This window comes from Balaenoptera musculus, chromosome 9 (assembly GCF_009873245.2).
Source record: "Balaenoptera musculus isolate JJ_BM4_2016_0621 chromosome 9, mBalMus1.pri.v3, whole genome shotgun sequence".
NCBI lineage: Eukaryota > Metazoa > Chordata > Mammalia > Artiodactyla > Balaenopteridae > Balaenoptera > Balaenoptera musculus.
This window is the reverse complement of record NC_045793.1, coordinates 16,521,144-16,542,582: the sequence shown is the minus strand read 5'-3', so window position 1 is coordinate 16,542,582 and position 21,439 is coordinate 16,521,144. Positions and strand designations below refer to the sequence as shown.

General features: G+C 44.1%; 1 protein-coding gene across 5 annotated transcripts in view; it reads right to left on the bottom strand.

The window, feature by feature from the left end:
- The window catches only part of DGKI (diacylglycerol kinase iota), a 447,458-nt gene that overhangs the window by 254,593 nt on the left and 171,426 nt on the right, over window positions 1-21,439 (bottom strand). The window lies entirely within an intron of this gene.

Genomic DNA, 21,439 nt, shown 5'->3' with positions numbered 1-21,439 from the left:
CAACCAAGCATCCAGAACACTGCAGTCAGTACCGCAGCAACGACACGCGTCATCTTGATACCCACTGACTAAGGTTTAGGTACCCAGCTTGCAAACGCTTTCATCACTCTTGGCTTTCCTCTGCCTGAGGAAAGAACATGGTCGGTAACCTTATGTAAGCTTGGCAATCAATTGATTTTGCCGAAAAGGAGGATAAGGGAAACCCAAGCACCTAGCCACACTATTGAAAAGTGTCTTGGCTCTACTACTAAAAAGAAAGCGGGGGCAGGTGGGGAGGAAGGGGAAGGGGTGGGAGATGGGGAGGGAGAACAAGAAGAGTGACAAGTACCAGTAGCAGCACCAGCAATGGCAGCATCGCTCAAGGCAACAATAATAAAATTCTAGGTTTGCAAATTTTCGTGAGCTACGTGCCCATGAGAAGCAAACTACTGTAGCTCTCCGGTTTGTTCTGGATCTCCTGGTGGGGATCACGGCTTTAGCACCACCCGCAGCAAATGCGTGGGGCTCCTGAGTGAGTCCTGTTACTCAAGAGTTATCGTGGTTGGTGCTCAGGAGTTGATTTCATTCTACTCATTATCCACTAAACCCCTAGCAGATTTCACTGCAGGCAAGCAAAGCAACACTCTCACGGTAGCAACCACTGATGGACTTATTTAAGGCCGCCTGAAAAACCTCCTTCCTTTTTTTTATTTTTTATTTTTATTTTTATTTCATTTTATTTTAAATTTTTTTTTTTGTTTTCTGTGAGAGTGATTCTTTTTACTTTTTTTTTTAATTTAATTAATTAATTTATTTATTTTTGCCTATGTTGGGTCTTCGTTTCTGTGCGAGGGCTTTCTCTAGTTGCGGCAAGCGGGGGCCACTCTTCATCGCGGTGCGCGGGCCTCTCACTATCGCGGCCTCTCCCGTTGCGGGGCACAGGCTCCAGACGCGCAGGCTCAGTAGTTGTGGCTCACGGGCCTAGTAGCTCCGCGGCATGTGGGATCTTCCCAGACCAGGGCTCGAACCCGTGTCCCCTGCATTGGCAGGCAGATTCTCAACCACTGCGCCACCAGGGAAGCCCAAACCTCCTTCCTTACCAGTAACTCCTGCCCTGCTCTAGCCTTGTGCCTGACCGTGTGCTCTGCATTGGGGTCTGCAGAGCTCCAAGGGCTCCATGAGGCTCCTACGGAGTCACTGGGGATGGTGGGAAGGGACAAATGTGCACTCGCTGAAGCCAGAATACCCCTTCCTTGCCTTGTTTTCCATCTGGATTCCGAGTCAGAATCTCCTTTGAATAGGGATCTTGCCTGGAAGAGTTTGAGAACCTGTGGCTTAAGACTGCCCTCTCTCAGCTTCCTAGGGTAACATGTATCTACACCGATATCATTCATGTGTAATAATTCAAGTGCAATGTTCTACAGATGATAATATATGAAGAAAAGTGCTTTACGTTATAAAACTAATTTTATTTAAACAATGTTAAATTTTCAAAGGCCCTCATAAGGCATGCTTCTATGCCTTCTGTGGCAGAATATATAAAACCATAATCTGAATTTTTCTTTATAATCACTACAACGTGATGTATTTTACTACAAAGAACAGTCGTTTTTCTGCCTCCTGTCTTCCTATCAGGCTAGATAGCCTTTCAATGTTATTGTGCCTGACTTTAGTTGCCCTCAATTTCTTAAATGACAGCTTCTAAACAGCTTATAATCTGATAAATCAGATAATTAAGGTCTATAATCACATGCAAAATTCAGTGAATAAATTCTGAATGAAGGCCTCAGGTCTTTTTCCATAGTAGAAAAATACATGGATTTTAGTTTCTCAACTGATGAAAACTGCTCCAATGCACCAGAAGTCTCAACTGCTGACTTCTTGGTTTTATGACTATGCTTTAATTAGTTAAAGTTATTTGAAGCAGCTGGATAATAAGCTTCTGGGCAGAAACTGCTCAGTTCATGCTTGGTTATGTTCCAATTTTTATTTGCAAGATTTAAACTAAATATAAAGATAAAACACAGGAATCTAGACATTCTCAATACTGTAACTACTCACTTTTTCTGTAAAAACTCTTAAGTCAATACTTCCTTCACTATGAAAAATGATAAAGCAAGAAAAGTCATTAAAATTAAGTCAGCAGTTTAGTTGTTATTCTTCATATCGGGATATAGCTGTTATAGAACCTAGCACAAAGATACAATTTTAAAAATAAATATGGCCTGGGACCCAAACATGCTTAAAAATTAACATTATAAAAGTTTAATAATTCACTCTCATCCATGAATTTAAAGGCCAATTAGGCTTACTGCTTCAAATATCAAGTAACCTCAGTGTCCTTACTAAGGGTTTCCTGATTTTGTCAAAGGAAATCCATTAATTTGTAATTGTGTGTGTGTGTGTGTGTTTCACATCTGTAAAAACTAGTGGAGGGGGCACATCTGTGAAAACTAAGACAACATAGGCTATAACATAGATTACATCCCATTATACTCCAATCATAATTTACTTATATAATAATGACACAATGAATGATATGCTCTGCTTTAGGATGGTGGGCGTAACCTAACCAGCAGACCTAACAGTGACTGTAAGAGAACACACTTAAAGTTCTGACTTGGCCCTATATGTTTCCCGTGCTGTGGGCACTGTTGGCATTCCAAGCCGTGACAGTTCCTCACCAAACTTCAGCTCATATCAAGTATGGAACTAAAACTGTCACAGCCTTAGACCACTGGCTCTGGGGATGGAAGCTGGAGCGGGGACAAAAGGACCAGAGGCAAGCAGTGGTAGAAAGTATATAATTGTCCCTGAGAAACAGTTTAATATCTAATCCTATCCCACCTACCCACTTCCTTTGGTCATAAGTCCCTGATCCATATGTACCACCAAGCAAGCTATATGTTCTTCCTTTGAACAAGAGATGTGATTTCTGCTAAGTAGCAATGAATATCTGGTAGTAGTTAATAACGTTTGATAGAAAGAGAGAGAAAGAAGAGAGGGAGGGAAGGAAAGGGTAGGAGAAAGAAAGGGAAACCTAGTTTCACAGGTTTATGATTTCTGACAGGTCATGGCCTCCTTGCTGCCCAAGGAAACTTAAATTGAATGCCACCCCTAATAGTCTGAAGTTTGACCCCAAGAAGCATGTACAACAAGGCTGGCTGAGCCCCTTCCCAATAAGCACACACCAAATCTCATTTTTCCCTGAAGATGGTCAAGTTATCCTGCCTCTGACCCCACCTCTCCCACTGTATTCTTAAGGACACCACCCTCCCCCCAACACACACACACACACACACACACACACACACACACAGGTTTAATCACCAGAGATCAGAAGCGGAGAAGTAGGAGGAAATATTTAGTCTCCAGAGCCGACATGGCAACCCTCTCTCGGCCTCCTGTCTCAGGAGACCTCAGGGCCAGAGCCTGCTGCTGGTCACGCAGAAGTGTGGGCCTGGCAGCATCTCACTGCAGACAGAGTTCCCAGACATGGGCTCACAGACCCAGTGCAAGGAAGCACTGCTTCCATCAGCCCCACCCTTATCATAAGGCCACAGTGACAAAAGGATGCATGGCCAGGGAAGGGGCTCCAGGCAGGAACCCAACCATCCTGGGAGTGGGGAAGGGGGCACAGAAGGCACTAGGGGAAGGAAAGGATGGAGCGCCGAGTGGTGAAAAGTCAGGAAAAGAGGGCTGGATGAGGCTGGTGGGATGAGCTTCCTAACTCAGGCTCCCCCCCGCTGTCTTCTTCCCAGTAATTCTCAGCCTCCTCACCTTTCCCACGTCAGAAGAATCATGGTGAGAAATAGAAACTGAGCGCTGGGAGTCAGGCAAAGGAGAAACAGCAAGTGGGGCAAGAAGAATGTTATCCTCCCTTCTGGACACAAAGCTCAGTCTACAGGGGCACCGTGATGGAAGGGGGAGACAGGGCAACAGGGCCCAGGCAAGGCTATCCTTTTTTTCCTCTCCAAGGGTGGGGTGAAAGGACTGCTCGGTAAAGTGCAGGGAAGGAAGCTTCCTAAGCCTTCAGAGTGCCAGGAATTCAGCGTCCTTTCAGTGGGGATTGCCCCTACAGGCAACACGAACAAGAACATTGCTGCTGTATAATCCTAGGTAAATGAAAACAAGAGTTCTTTGATTTATTTAAAAACCTAATTAGAAGAAATGACAAGCATACTCGGCAAGTTCTACTCCTCTGGGGCGTCTAGGATGCAATCTGTAAATTGCTATTGGGGAAAAAGAAGACTGACATTATCTGGAAGTTCCATTAATGTGGTTTCAGGGCCAAAACAGAGACTCCATCGCCACTCACGCCGGCGCCTCTTTTCCTCAAACAGAATACAGGACGTTTTGGACAAACCAAGAGCGTGGCTAGCTGAAGTGCCAGCACGCCCCTAGCGTGGCTCCTCACCGCGTAAGTAAGTCTCTCCGAGACGGCAGGATTTCAAGAGCCCAGACCGGGGAGCAGAGATGCCACACGTCAGGAGGAACCTGTGCCCGGGGGCGGGGTGCAGGGGGGAACCTCAGAGCTCTCCTCCAAGGGTCTCCTGCAGGGACACCTCACTCTGGGTGAAACCCTCAGCCTGGGTACTGCTGCCCAGAGTCAAGGCCTTCATTTGTCAGGGCCCCAGGTGTTCATACCACGTGTCCTCCAGCCAGGGCTCAGTGAGGGCCGGATCCCTCTGAGATATCCCCACAGCGTCGCCGCCCTAGATGCTAAATGATGCCAGAAGTATCTCAGAATATACGAAAGAAAAAGGAGCAGGGAGCAACAGGAGGTTGAGGGGTTGGGAAGGGGGGGTCACGTAAACAAGTAACGAAAATACTCAGCAACACTCAAATACTACACACCGATGCGCCTAAATCTGCACACGCCAGTTCTCGGGAATCAGGATGGTCTGAGATGCCCCACGTGTGGACTTTGCATGCAGCTGGAACAACGTCAGCATTCTGAGTGCTGTGCAGGAAATAAAGAGAAAGAAGCTTGTGTCCTTCCTGGGAGAAGCTGGCGTGCCACTTGAGGAGACACGGAGGACTTGAAAGAAAAGGTCACTAACAGGAGAAGACCGTGCATGGCTAAATGCTAAATGAACAGCTCAGACAATAAAAGCTGTCATCTAGAGCAGGGTAAAACCCCAGAGGCTGACTCAGTAAAAAAGGATGTAACATCAAAAAGAGCAAAGTCTTGAACTGGGCCTTAAAAAGATGTAATATTTGAAAATTGAAGACACTCCAGCAGGGAGAGGATCCAACGTCTCTTTACACAGTAGGCACTGATGCCTCCTCAAAGGAACCGAGCTGGCTTTTGCGTGTCCGATGGGGCGCTGAGCCAGGGCCTCACAGGTGTCCGTCTGCATGAGTCATTGGGCACCATGTTCAATGGTGGAGCGTGGAGGCTTCTCTGTGTGCCTGGTCGGGGGGTCAGGTGGAGGAGGGTGAGGAGTGGGAAAACTGGCTGTGGGTCACGAGGGTCTCAAAGAGAAACGGCAAAGCAGAACTTTTCCTGAGAGGCCCTGGGTTAAAAAGTATAGAGTTACAAGAAGATGGAGATTCCTCTGTATTTCCATTCTGCCCTAATCCAACACCAGGAACACTGCCTGACACATATTAGGAGCTCAAGAGATATTCTGGCAGGGAGGGAGGGAGGGAGGAAAGGAGGGAGGGAGGGAGGGAGGAGGAGAGAGAGAGAGAGAGGGAGAGAGGGAGGGAGAGAGGGAGGGAGGGAGGGAGGGAGGGAAGGAGGGAGGGAGGAGAGGTGAAAGGGCTTGCAGACTAGGGCTTCCTCCTCAGTGTAAGCCCCCAGCCCAACCCCAGTCTGGAGAACTGGTGGCTTTGGAATTGAGACAAAACCCCCCTAGGACACAGGCATTTTCAGGATAGGCAATCCCAAAAGAAGAGAGAAAGAGGCATTCTATAGGTGTTTGAGGGACAGAAGACCTTCATAAATACTAGAGGGAAAATGGGGTAGAGGCTTCACGGTGAGTACAGCTAAACAATTTTTGTGACCACACATGTGATGTCTTCAGGGGAATTCTAGAGATAGCGGACGGGAAGGCTATCTTGCACAAGGCTGAGGTCTTACATAAATGGGTGGAGTTAAGAACAGGAAGTCTGCATTACTGATGCTCATGTGATCCCACCTATGTCTACAGGCTAGTAAGACTCTGGAATATCTACTTGGGTAGCAAGTTGTGGGACTGCAAAGGATTGGGGCCAGCACGCAGGCCAGCCTTCCCAAACAGAAGTCCCGGCTGGGCGATGCAGGTTAGGCTAGAAAGGTGGATTGGGAAAAGATTGCTAAAGCCCTTAAATCTAGAGTGAGAAATACGAATTTGAACCTAATAGGCAATGGGGCACTAATAATTTTTGAGACTCATGTGGCCAAAACTAATAACTCAATCTGGTGGCAGGATGCAGCACTATCTGAAAGCAGGAGGAGGAAGACAAAAGGAAATGAGATGACTGATATATTAATTCAGTCAACCAATAAATACTGAGCACCTACTAAGTGCCGTTCACTGTCCCAGGCACTGGGGATACAGTAGTGAATAAAACATTGAAAAAAAAATTGTTTTTATCTCATGGAGCTTACATTCTCCTGAGAGAGACAGACAATAAACAAGATAGGTAAGTGTGATACATAATAGGCTGATAGAAATAAGTGCTAAAGAGAACAATTAAAGCGAGAACGGGGGCTAGGGAGTATCAGGACCAGGGGAGAGCTGAAGCTGGGACAGGTTGACCAGGAAAGCTCTCACTGAGAAGATACATGTTAAGAAACACCAGGAGGGGGACTTGCCCGGCGGTCCAGTGGTTAAGACTCCACGCTTCCAGGGCAGGGGGTGCGTGTTCGTTCCCTGGTTGGGGAACTAAGATCCCACATGCTGCATGGCATGGCCAGGAAAAAATATAAATAAATAAATTTAAAAAAAACAAAAAAAACTGAGCTACAAAGCAATACTTTAAAAAAAAAAGAAGAAGAAGAAACACCAGGAGGAAGTGAGGGAGTCGGCCATGTAGTTATCTTGGGGGAAAGCACTTCAGGCAAAAGGAACAGCAAGTGCACAGCCCAGAGGCATGAGGGCTGTGGGATGTTTGCAGAGTGACCAGGAGCCAGTGTCACTGGAGTGGAGCGAACTCGGCGGAGATGAGGCCAGATCACGATGGCAGGCCAGGTCACACAGGGATTAAGTAATGAACAACAAGAACCTACCGTATAGCACAGGGAACAAGAGTCAATATCTTATAATAACCTGTAATGGAAAAGACTGAAAAGGAATATATATATATATATATATAACTGAATCACTTTGCTGTGCACCTGAAACTAACACAACATTGTAAACCAACTATACTTCAATTTAAAAAAAAAGATATTAAGTAATGAGAGTTCACAGTGGAAATTCACATATTAGGCAATGAGCACCTGAATTGGAGTGATGAGAATGGAACAGAAGGCAAGGCAGAGAAGCAAGAGTGATCAACTGACAGAGCACGGCCCTCTTTCCATCATACGCAGGTCTCCGGAAAGGTGAACACAGATTTCTCACACCTGGGCCTCATGTCTTTCAGGAGAATAACTGATACAGCCAAGAACGGCTTCACTCCTACTCCGCGGTCAGCTTGCTGACTGTGTGTACACCAGCTGACTACACCTACCGCACTCTCGTGCTGTGTTATGGTCGGGATTGCCTCCGAAGTACTGCAATAAAACTCACTTAACCTGCTCTTCAAACAGCTTAGTTTGTTCTGTTCTAAGGAACACATTATCTGAAGCACTTTGCATATGAAGTGTTTATGCTTCCAGAGACACCTCCCCTTAGGAACCACAGATGTGCCCATGTATCTGGGGTAGGCAGGATCCACTGGAGCTAAGGCACAGAAGGGTCTACTCCACAACTTCCCTAGAGACACAGAGAGAAGGAGAAAAGTGCCGCTGTTCATCATTGTTTGGACACGAATAAAAGCTTTCTATTTCCCCAACAGCCAGTACATTTTACATTTTTCATTTGAAGGGAACAAAAAGCAAAATCTTAGAGCAGAAAGCTAAGGGAAGGGCAAGGACATTGTGAGCTGAATATGAGAACGGGAACAACACGTGGGAACCTCTCCTCATCCTGAAAAGCAGCCAATCAGGGCTCACAGGAGAAACGATTCAGTAAGAACCACATTAGTAGCTACCGTGTTAATTCAAAGCTAACACTGATGGCTGGTTATAAAGAATGACACCTCACTGTGTTTTGACCATTGGATTAGGATTGGAAGAAGTGGTGGTCAGAATGGCACAGGCTCGGGCTTCCCTGGTGGCTCAGTGGTTGAGAATCTGCCCGCCAATGCAGGGGACACGGGTTCGAGCCCTGGTCTGGGAAGATCCCACATGCCGCGGAGCAACTAGGCCCATGAGCCACAGCTACTGAGCCTGCGCGTCTGGAGCCTGTGCCCCACAACAAGAGGGTCCGCGATAATGAGAGGCCCGCGCACCGCGATGAAGAGTGGCCTCCACTTGCCGCAACTAGAGAAAGCCCTCGCACAGAAACAAAGACCCAACACAGCCATAAATAAATAAATAAATAAATAAATAAATAAATAAAAATTAAAAAAATATATATGTTAAGAAAAAGACATTACTCATTAAAAAAAAAAAAAAAAAAGAATGGCACAGGCTCATTTTAAGAGGGGAAAAGAGGTGCATGCCTGTATCTCAATAGTTTACCCTTACACTGAAATTCGTACCAAACCATTCTCTTTAAGAGTGATTCAAAAGTGGCTTATATCAGTGACTTTAGTACATTTTTTAAATGAGAAGAAAGCGATAGGTACAAGGCTTCTCTAATGGGCTTTAATAGAAAACTACCACAGGACTCTTAGACGTCTACCTCTTGGAACTTGATTGGGTAACTGGTGTACACAGCTATTATCTTTTGTACATCTACATAAAATTCAGGTACAGTTATTGAGACATAAACCAAATATCCATTGCAGCTGTTACTTATGAAAAGGATGATGAATGGCCTGCTAAATCTGTATTGGCTGGCACAGGTTTAATGGAAGGATATTAACACACGGCTGCCTCCAGAGCCAGGATGTGAGAAGCTGCGAGTGCCCCTCATTGACTGGTCCAAGACTGCTGCCCTGGTGAGGCATTCCTTCTGCCCGCTTCTGCATGGCCATGATGCATTAATAAAGGATTTCAGACTAATGAACCTCAAGAAATCTTCAAAAATCCATAATTCTATTTCCCACTGCTGGTTCTCATTTTACCCAAGCACATGCCATATTGCCATGACTACTATTATTGACTGTCTCTGTACTTTGTTACTCTCATCTCTTGTTTCACTGTGTATTTTCTTCTGCCTGCTGGTCTTTTCCTCATTTCTTTTTTCCCATTTGTTTCCTCTGTGCTTCTCAGCTTTGGTGTCAGCGGGTTCTGACCATGGCCCGTCAACAGCTTTAACTTTCCCACGCGCTATCTTCCTGCTTTGGTTCTTTTCAGCTGCTTTTATGGCTGCTCCCTGTTCAATGTTCATAGTTTCTTCAAAGTTATCTCAGATCAAAGCTGCCATGTATCTTTTTTATTTTTTGTAAGTGAAATAGGGAGCATTTTCTTTTTTTTTTTTTTTAATTTTATTTATTTATTTATTTTTGGCTGTGTTGGGTCTTCGTTTCTGTGCGAGGGCTTTCTCTAGTTGCGGCAAGCGGGGGCCACTCTTCATCGAGGTGCGCGGGCCTCTCACTATCGCGGCCTCTCTTGTTGCGGAGCACAGGCTCCAGACGCGCAGGCTCAGTGATTGTGGCTCATGGGTCCAGTTGCTCCGTGGCATGTGGGATCTTCCCAGACCCGGGCTCGAACCAGTGTTCCCTGCATTGGCAGGCAGATTCTCAACCACTGCGCCACCAGGGAAGCCCCTACTGCCACGTATCTATTGTAGGTTAACTGAAGTGTTTCCCTATGTACAAAAAATGTACATAGATATGATTACAAGTACACAGGCACTAATAAGTAGATATTCACACAATTAGAGCCCTACACACACGAACACATGTGTACTCACAATTCTCCAGCAGATAGGTATGAGTGAGGATGGGCTGGTCATATTACAGAAGTCATAATAGAGACAACAGGAAACGATGTCTCAACATTGTCTTAATTGTCTAGTTCCAAGGTAGTATATCAAGGGCATAGCAGAGATCTGAAGCTTGACGTAAACTAGGAAACACCGACCAAAGTTTGCCTTTTAATACTTGCTAGTGTGATAGCACCGTATATGCCATCTTACTTGCAGCATGAATCCTAATATGTTCTCATTATCAGTTTACTTTGTGGAAATAGATAAAGTTGGTTTTTTAAAGTTCACAGCTTAAGATCTCTAAGCAATGATTTAGAGACATTTGCTTTAATCTGGAAGACTGTGTCTACTTAAGAAGCCATATCAAACCATGGTAAATTACCTATCCTTTTACTGCCATTTCCAACATCCCAAGCTGTTGATGACATAATTAAGTCAAAGTCTTTCAGCCAATCTGGCCCAAGAAGACCACCATTTCAATCATAGTTCACCCAACACTGTATCTCCAATTGGCCATGTGGTTTTCACTCACATACATACAACTACTGGTACCATTTTTCAATGAGGACATCATTACCACAGACAGAATATTTACCAGGAGGCTAGCAGTATAATATATACATCATGTGCACTAGACACACAGCTCACTTCAGCCATGCAAAGTGGGTACCATTCACCTGCTTTATAGATAAGGAGCTGAGACCCTATGAGATTGAGCAATTTGCCCAAGATAGACTGGCCGGGAGTAGAACCTAGGTCTTTCTGACTCAAAGCCATCTCCTTCTATTACATCTTACTACTTTCCTCTCATTTTACTAGTGATAGATTTGGGGAGTAGGACAGATAAAGCTAGGTAACCATGATGTTCGACATGACTGCTTTAGATAATCTAGTCTCATGACAGCCCCAAGGGGATGGACTTTTATGACAACCCTACCATGACCACCTGTGCCAAGAATGGTCAACAGCAGTCTCTATCCTCCATGAGAATCAAATAAGAAGGGCACGACACAGGCTAAACAGGACTTATAACCCCGCAATAGCCTGTAGTAGTGAACGTGGAATCTCCCTGTGAAGAGCCTTAAAAATAAGGCAGAAATTCAAACGCCCTGGATTCTAAGTGTAATGATACTTAAATGGCAGGGTTGATCTGGTGACAGGTGTCTGTGTGTGTGTGTCTTTCAAGAATCACATCACTGAACTCATTCATTCATTCTGTGGAAAAGGGCAGGATAACTACTCAGTGCAGTCACGGTTCTCAGTGCTGAGGATCCAGGAGAGCACAAGACAGGCAGAGTCCCGAGCTAAACGGAGCTCATGTTCCAATAGGGACACAGACAGACAAGTAAGGAAGTGATTTTTTTTAAAGGTTAGAAAGTGATGTGCACTAGAAAAGATTGAGAGAATGGAGAAGGGGCACAGCTGGGCTGGTTGTTTCACCCTCTCTTTTATTCAGTGAGAGAGAGGGGGATGATTACAAGGCCCTCCAAAGTTAATACCCTGGCACTGCCTGTTGGGTTTCAGCTTCTGACCATCCTCTGGAACCACTTTTACTCAAGGAGGAATGACCCGAGTAACCAATTTTTATTGAGTGCTTGCGACTGGCCATGTGGTTCATTGCTATATATGCTTTATCTCATTGAAGTTTCCAACAACCATAAGAAGCAGGTATTATCGACATTTTACAGATATGAAACTGAGGCTTAAAGAGGTTAAAACAATGACGGACGTCACACAGCTAGAAAATCCCAGAGCCTGGATTCAAAGCCAGGTCACTTGATTCCAAAGCCCACACACCACCTCGAATGAAGACATCAAAGCAGGCTTTGCCATTTCCTTCTGTCTTTAAAACATTACCTTCTGCAATCTGTATCTGCCTGGCATATGAGGTAAGAAAAACAACAAGAAAAATCTCCTAAAAAACAGACAATATCAACCTTGGGGTCAGTAGTAGTTCTGGGTAACTGCTAAAGCAAACAATGCTTCAGCCGAGATTGGGGCCTCTGAGCAATAAGAATGTTTGTTAGAATCTGTTGTTCTGGGTGTCCGGCACTGAGAGACACTGGAAGAAGGGAAAGCCCTTCTATACACCTGGGCATTGCCTAGGTGATATGTAAACCCTACACTGAATCACATGCAAACTATCTCTATTAAGTGACAGAACCGTACCCATATTAAATAAGAAGAGACCCGCTCCACACAAGCACACACCCACATACAAACACACAAATGCAGCCTCAATCTAAAAGTATCACTGCAGAAGAGATGACAACCATTCTCAGAGGCTCAAGCTCTAAAAATAAAATAAGACAGACAGACAGACGGCTTAATGAAAGTTTAAAACAAAGGCAAAAGAACTGCATAAAGAGACAGAAAAGTGAAGAAGCCCCACCGTAGTGATTAAGTCTCTCTGACTTTTGTTTCCTTTAAGTGGGAGTAAACTGCCCCAATGACCACCCCAAAGGGTTGTTGTTACTGACCAACACTGACAAGAGGAAAACTGCATTGCGTGGATATTTCTCAAATAGTTTCCCACTGAATACTGAGATCTCACGAGATGACAACGGGTGTTCTGTGGGGAAAATAATGGGTTTTCAACAATCATCCCTTCCCCCAAGCAAACAGAGAGCAAATCCTGCATCCCTAAGGCCTTTCTTGGAGCTTCAGAATACATGTTTGATTATCAAAGGTGTCCAGTGTTTTCTAAACTTATTCCATCACAAGCCATTTTTTTTTTTTAAACCTCCTTTTGAGGGAGAACTGTCCTACTTTCCCCCAGTTTTTTTTAAAAAATTAATTAATTAATTTATTTATTTTATTTTTGGCTGTGTTGGGTCTTCATTTCTGTGCGAGGGCTTTCTCTAGTTGCGGCAAGCGGGGGCCACTCTTCATCACGGTGCGTGGGCCTCTCACTATCGTGGCCTCTCTTGTTGCAGAGCACAGGCTCCAGACGCGCAGGCTCAGTAGTTGTGGCTCACGGGCCTAGTTGCTCTGCAGCATGTGGGATCCTCCCAGACCAGGGCTCGAACCCGTGTCCCCTGCATTGGCAGGCAGATTCTCAACCACTGTGCCACCAGGGAAGCCCCACACAAGCCATTTTTAAGGAAGAATATTCCATACTGCTTTTACAAGAGTTCAGTGCTCTCTAGAACACAATTTTATTTTTTTTTAAAGCAGACTGTGCAAATAGACGATGGTACTGCTGATGCCGGGTCACCTAGGAGAGAGTGGCAGAGCCCTGCAGCTCCCTGGGCTCCGTATCTTATCACTCTCTCTAGTGCATGAAGTGGGCAGGGTCAGTATTACAAGCTCCTCAAGCATATGGATAACACTCTAAGCCAAATAATTATGATGATAACGATAGCCGTCATAATAACAATGGCTAACTGAGGGCCTGCCCCATGCTCGACCCAGTCCTGTGTGTGCACTTGGACAATCTCATGGACATTCCCGACCATCTGGCCAGACATATATGGGCAACACCCCTTGCACACACAGAAACACCCCACCCCCTTCCTCCACTCACATCCACTGGCTCGGGGGTCAGGAGCAGAGAGTCTGTCTGAGCAGATGCTTTTTCACAACTATTTTTGTTGACGGCTCTGCTCTCCCCGAGCCATCGGGATTCATGAGCTCCTCAATATCTTGGTGGTGGGAGGCGCCTCTGGTAGAGAGCGGCCTTAGAAGCGCTGCGGAGATGGCATCTTCACGGCTGGCACCCAAACAGCTTGGAAGGCTGGCTTAGGCTTCTGGGCTTTGCTGTCACACTCACAGCTCCCTCTGCGAGCCCGGCCGCCATCTGGAGCTGCGGAGCGTCAGTCTGCCGTGCTGGAAGACCAGGGGCAGCAAGCAGGGGGTGGGGGGGGGGTTCCAGCGCAGTCTGAGGCTTGCGTCCAGTGTCGGTGCTCTGGGGTATCTACCCACCAGATCCGAATGCACAGACGGTCAGAGGTCCCCAGCCACCTGTGCTGGGGACCGACTCTCATCTTGCTCACAGCGCGCAGATGCCCGCAAATCAGCATCTGCATGGGCCACTGTCCAGTGCTCGCATCTTCTAGAGATGAAACAGACAGGGCTGTCACCAGGTTCGCCATCTTTTTTCTTTTTTAAAACAACAGAAAGCTGAAAGTTTCCTTCAAATAGGGCAGAGAGCTACTGCCCTTGTACTCCTCTTACAAGTTTCTTCCAAAACCCAGGGACGTAGCCAGCATCCTTTCGAGCAGATGCTGTGATGCCCGATTACAAGGATGAGGCTTCTGACCCATCAGTAAGAAGACACAGCCTGTGAGATGTTTTCCAGAAGGAGTTACTTTGATTTGTCACACTCAGCTGGTCCCACCCATGACCTAGGGAGACTACGCACATTACACACAGCAGCAAAATGACAGGGAAAGTGTAAGTTTCAGTGTCGGGGTTAGAACCATCCCAAACAGAAGGCCTTGTTGAAACCAAAGTCCAACCAAACTACTAATTAGCTCATTCAACTTAATGACACTGAAATATAAGCAGGGATAGGAGAGAAGGAGGGAGGATATTAACATGTGTCAACTACTTTAATCCTCCTGCCAATTCTGAAAAGCAGATACAATCATCACCATTTTACAGAGCAACCTGAGACTCAGAGCAGCAGGGCAGAGCTAGGATTTCTATCCAGATCTATTTGTTGCTGGATCTGAGTAACTCCTCACTCTCCACTCCTCCTCCTCCCCATCTCACCTGACCTCCCTAAGGCAATTCATTCATTTACTTGATAAAACTATATTTGTTAAGCGCTGAGCGGTACTGGAAGACACCTTAGAATTAAGGTCAGGTGTTACAGGCGGGTTTGGCCATTTTTGCCAAACATGACCCACAAGGACAAGAGTAAAGTAAAACGCACAAACAAAACAACAACAAAAGCAAAACAGTACCCAGTAGCCTACCCACAAAAAGAAGGTGACATAAGTACATTTAAAAATAGAGAAGATATAACTGGTAGCAGCATTCTGAAGTCTGACAGCTCCTTTTTTCTCTTACCCAACCTATGCGGTCTCCCTCACCTTTCTACCTACTCTATTCCCGTAGTTCTCAGCTTCTGGCACCTAGCTGTCTGTCTGCTCACTTATCCAGAAAGCCACATACCTCTCAACTGAAATCCTCAATCAAGCCTGATTTAAATGTACCTGTGTGAGTGCATCTGAGAGCCGTGTGCAGGCATCTGCGTGGCCAGGTAAGGTAACTCACCTTAACAGAATATCTTCTGTCTTTGTTTCCTAGGGCTGCCCTAACCAAGTACCACAGCCTGGGTAGCGTAAAGCAACAGAAATGTGAATTCTCTCATAGCCCTGGAGGCTAGAAGCCTGTCGTCATGGTGTGCATAGGGCTGGCACACTTCTGAGGGCGAATCTGTCCATGCCTCCCTCTTAGCTTCTGGTAATAGCCTGTGATCCTTGGCTTGCAGCTGTATCACTCCAATCTCTGCCTCCGTCATTACATGGCCTTCTTCCCTGTCTACCATTGTGTGTCCTCTCCTCTTCTTATAAGGACGCTTGTCAAAGTGCATGAGGTCCCACCTACTGCAGTATGACCTCATCTTAACTCATTACATCTGCAACAACCCAATTTTCAAATAAGGTCACATTCTGGGATCATGGGGGTTAGGACCTCAGCATACATATTTGGGGGGGTACACGATTTATGGCATAACAGCCACTATATGCCAGATGCAGGGACCAGGCCACTTCATTTGGTTCTGATACTCTCTCTGTGAAGTAGATCAGTGGGGGGTCCCTACCCACTATGTGTGACAGCACATATGTCATCTGTAGAGTTTGCTTGTTTTTAACATATTCATGCCTGGTCCCACTCCCCAGAGATTCTGATGTGGTAGATCCAGGCTGGGAACCAACCATTTAAAGAAATAAAGTTGAGGTAAAGCTTCAGAAGTCATTACAATGCTCATCCAGGAATAAGAATCACTGCGGTCTAAAGATGTTAAAATTAAAAAAAATTTTTTTAATAAAAATAAATAAAAAAGAATCACTGAGGTCAATCTTAATAACAATACTGTAAATCAGGAAATGGGGGCAAAAAGAGGTGAAATGATACGCCCAAAATTCACTCAGTAACTAGATGGAACAACAGGTTTTCAAATCAGGTCTGTCTCACTCAGAGTCCCCTTCCTTCCCACTACCCATGTGGCCTTTCTGTGTCTACATGTCTCTGGGCAGGTGTGACCATGGTTGTTTGTACCTCTACATAGCGACGTAGGCAGTGTCTTTTAAGTGTAAAAATCGGTGTGCACAGGTATGTGCTCTATGGATTCTCAGGGGAGGCATGAGTTTCTTTGGGAACAAATACGTATTTCGCTAACATCTTTGTATATCCCGTCAGCCACGCACCAGAACGATTTCTACAGAGTGTACCCACTATGATGTTGTCAGAGGAGTGATGATGGAGGAGGAGTGACTCCATCACTGAAGAGGTGCCTTTCACTCCTTACTCTTTTTTAGCAAAGCAAATGTCACGGGTGGAAGTTAAGAGAAGGGAGAGGGGAGAAATCAGTGTGGGTTGAGTAGACAGAGGCGGCTTTGTGGAAGTGGGGTTTGAACGCAGTATTGAAAGATGGGTTAGATTTACGTAAGTAGAGTGGGGAAGGAGACCTTTTCAGGCAGGGGGAGGAACATGGGCAAACTCAGAGGCAGGAATAAGCTCTGTACGAGGGAGAAGGCAATCACGAGACAGGCACGAGCAGTGTACCCACTCTGAGCCATGACGTTGTCAATTACAATTAACTGTCACCTGTCACTCTCAACTCGGTCTGAAGTTTCTGGTACTGGGTACCCAGCCCGTAAACACTTGTAGAATAAATGAATGAAGAAATGTCCATCAAAATAAATATCATGAAACAAAAGTGGTCCTAGCTGGAATTTTATCTCAGTTTCCCCCCCATAATCATGATGGAAAACAGTGATCCTTCTACTCCAATTCCATTACTTTTGCATCCCTTTCTTCCCTCCAGACCAGAAAAAGAAACAGTTACTAACTTGGGGACTGCCACTGATTTGGGAACAACTTTAATCCCATTAAATATCTATTCACAGACATTCTGCAGTATTAAAGGTTCTCACTGGAGAATATAAAAGAGGAAGAACTGTAAAGGTCATCTGGTTCAGCCCTGAGACTTTGGAGCAAACTCTCCTACAACAGTCTTCATGTTCTATGTCGTCACTGCCTTCCTTGCAATGCCTTCCAATATCAGCCCCCAAATGTCCATCCATGTCTGCCAGCAGGAGGTCCTGAATTTGCAGGATGGCTTTGGTTTTAAATAGACTATTGCACTGTCCCCATACGTTGTGACAGTTTCACAGCAGCCATTTTCACCCTCAAATCTGTCTTGGTTTAGACAATATGGTCATGCTTTATAAGCACACAGACATTTATAACATGCGCTCTGAGTTTCAGTTGAGAAAACAGACACACACACACACCCCCATCCGTCCTTATTTCCATTCTTACCTAACGCATGCCCTTTGGAGTGCTCATGCCTGTCTCATGATTGCCTTCTCCCTCGTACAAAGCTTGTTCCTGCCTCTGAGTTTGCCCATGTTCCTCTCCCTGCCTATAAAGGTTTCCTTCCCCACTCTACTTACGTAAATCTAACCCATCTTTCAATATTGCGTTCAAGCCCCATTTCCACGAAGCCGCCTCTGTCTACTCAACCCACACTGATTTCTCCCCTCTCCCTTCTCTTAACTTCCATCCGTGACATTTGCTTTGCTAAAATAGAATAAGGAGTGAAAGGCACCTCTTCAGTGATGGAGTCACTCCTCCTCCAAGCACTCTGCCTGCACTTTGTTTAGAAGCCAGCAGGTAGCACCTGGTTATGGTAATCTGGTCCCAAACCCAACAGGTTGGCTTTCTTCAAAGGTGGTTCTTTAAAGAAATGAGAATATATAATCTATTTACACATGCTTTTTTTTTTTTTCTTACAAAACTGTGTTCAATACTAAGAAAGCTGCAAATAAAACATTTAAACTGGAGGCTGCCTTGGAGATCTCCTTGCCTAACCTCTTACCCAAAGCAGAGGTGCACCCCCCTTTAGCATCCTTGAAAGATGGCCACCCAACTTATTCATAAACGCTTCCTTTGAGCCCATCTCTCCAGGCACCTTGTTCCCCTGTTGGTTGTCCAAGCTCTGATTGTTAAAGTTCTTCCTTATAATACAGTATTTGTCAAAGTTAAGTTTGTGGACCATCTGTACCATGATTATTTGAGGCGACTGTTAAAAATCACAGGTTCCCAAGTCTAACTCCAGACCTACTGAATCAGCATTTGGAGCAAGGATTTAAAAAGTAATCTACATTGTTAACAGGTTTTCCAGGTGACATCTATTATACCAAAGTGTAAGATCCACTGTTAGAGTCAGTGGATTCTCTATCTAGAACTTGGTTCTACCTTCCTAACAGGGGAGAGCAAGACACTTTCCTTTTCTTTCCAATGTTCATTGCAGCACTATTTACAATAGCCACGACATGGAAGCAACCTAAATGTCCATCGACAGAGGAATGGATAAAGTAGATGTGGTGTGTATATATGTATACATATATATATATACATACATACACACACATATACATACAATGGAATATTACTCAGCCATAAAAAAGAATGAAATAACGCCATTTGCAGCAACATGGATGGACCTAGAGATTATCATACTAAGTGAAGTAAGTCAGACAAAGACAAATATCATATGATATCAGTTATATGTGGAATCTAGAAAGAAAATGATACAAATGAACTTATTTACAAAACAGAAACAGATTTACAGACTTCGAAAACAAACTTATGGGCACCAAAGGGGAAACATGGCAAGGAGGGATAAATTAGGAGTCTCGGCTTAACATACACACACTACTATATATAAAATAGATAATCAACAAGGACCTACTGTATAGCGCAGGGAATCTACTCAATATTCTGTAATAACCTATATGGGAAAAGAATCCAAAAAAGAATAGATACATATATATGTATAAATGAATCACTTTTCTGTACACCTGAAACTAACACAACATTGTAAATCAACTATACTCCAATATAAAGTAAAAAATGAAATTAAAAAAAGATACTTTCCTTTTCTTCATGGCAGCTCTTCTAATGCTGGAAGATATCAGTTCTCTCTCCTTTCTCTCATTAATACTCTTTTGCAACCCAGGTGATTTCACTCTTCCTTCTACTACAAAGTTCCCCACCCTGAACCAAGTTAAGCACACTCTCCGGGGTCTTCCCTTTGCCAGTGTCCTTCCCAAAACGTGATGCCAAAATGAAGTGGAGAGAGAGAGCTAGATTTCTAACGCTTTTACTACATATTGATAATTTTGTGAAGTATATCAACTTACACTCCCACCAGCTGACAATGAGAAAACCAATTTTGGTTTAAACTAGCCAGCAGGTATTACCATTTTGTAAATCTTTAACAGGCACATGACGTTGACTCCTCATGGCTGTTTTAATTCGAGTGCCTTTGTTTATATTTTTCATACATATATTGGCCAACGGTAGTTCTTTTGTGAATTGTCTGCTCTTGTCCTTTCTGGGTCCCTCCTGCCCCCTTTTAATTCATTATGCCCATGGCTGTGGCAAGTAAGTCCTTTCAATGCATTATCTCATCTAACCCTCAAAACAACATTCCTCCCACTTTACAGATAAAGAAACTGAGCCTTCAGGAACTTATAATGAGGAAACACAGTTAGGTCTTCAGCTTCCTCACCGCTTTATGCCTTCATTTAATCCATGTTTTTTGGAGGAGAGACCTTCATCCTCCAGACACTTTGTAAAGTGAGTTAAGAAAGCCAAGTATTTGGGATGAAATTATGAGGAAGATTCAAAAGAACACTAGAAATTTTCGTAATTCTATTACCTCCTTACATCTCCCTAATATTTCCTTTTTTTGTTACTTTTCCTGGCGTAGAGGTAATAGTGACCGAGTTAGAGTCAATTAGTGGGTAGCAATGCTATTTACTGATACAAGGTTTAAGGCGGATGTAGGTACCTGTTCATATTTTTGCCAAGAGAGGTAACGTATGGCTGACCCTAAAAGAGCGTCAGAAAAGGATCAAAGAGAGTAATCTGGAAATAAGGCAGAACTCCATAGCAAACTACAGTGCATCAGCTGACAGCAGCATCAGTAGATAATAGTTCAAAAGTATGTACGCAAGAAGGATTGGCTTTCATTTTTTCCATTTTATATGATCAAGACCAGTGTTTACACAATTAACTAAGATCCAAACGTTAATTCATCATTTATAGTATTTTAGTCTAAACAGCTGAGCTTCTCTTGGTTTTGGTTAATTTAATCGAATTTCATGCAATTATACTTTAATCGAAAATACATATGCATAAAGTTGAAATGATATTTAGATCAACTGAATTTACAACCAGATTAAAAGCAATGCAAACAACGAAGTACAGATCTGAATCGGAAGCAAAATTAATTTAATCCTCCTCCATTTTTCTACCTTGAAGGTGGCCAACACCCAAAGGTCAGGAGTTCTCAGTGTCACACAGTCAGCGATAACACTGAGATTCAAATCCAAGTTTCCTGACTTTAAATTGAGAGCCTGTACAACTGAGTCTTTAGCTGACATTTAACTATTCCCACCCTCACTCAAACAAACCCTGGTCCTCCAAACTCTCATAAAGTTTTCCAAACAAAACCTATAAACTAGGCATCAAAACACCTAATGCAATTTAAAAAATCTTGGCTCCCCAGCTTTGTGATTCCAGGCAGCCTAATAAAAGTCCCTTGGGGCTATATTCTTCTATAAACGTTGGCAGAAACTCAATTTCTTCCTTATTTGTTATTCATAGAAACATATTCATTCGCAATTCCTAGGTTCTACATTTTGCCCCAAATCTCTCTTTCACGTTATAAACAAACATAACAAAAAAGAAAAAAAATTATTAGGTCAATTATGATGCCCATTTCCCCAAAATAAGAAAGAATACAACTTTTCTTTCTTCTTTACTATTGTTAGCTTCCCATTACTCTCTTTTTGAACCCATAATTTTTAACTGCACAGAAATTTTAAGTTCACTTTCTCAATACTAAAATGTAATTCCTCCCAACTTACAGCCTGGCAACCATGCTCTTTTCATGGAACACAAAGAGGATTTAACATTTAAACATTGTTCCAAATAGGGACAAAGCAAATTTTAAAAAGCTATACTCTGATGGAGTTGACTGTTGATCACTTATATAGTTTCTAGAATTTTCTCATCTGGAGCCTAGTCTGAATTATTTGTGAGCCTACACCCACCACCAGACCGGTGTTTGCACCCATCTCTACCTTCACCCACCAGTAATGTCGTCCACCACACACGCTCCCCTACGAAGGAGAGCC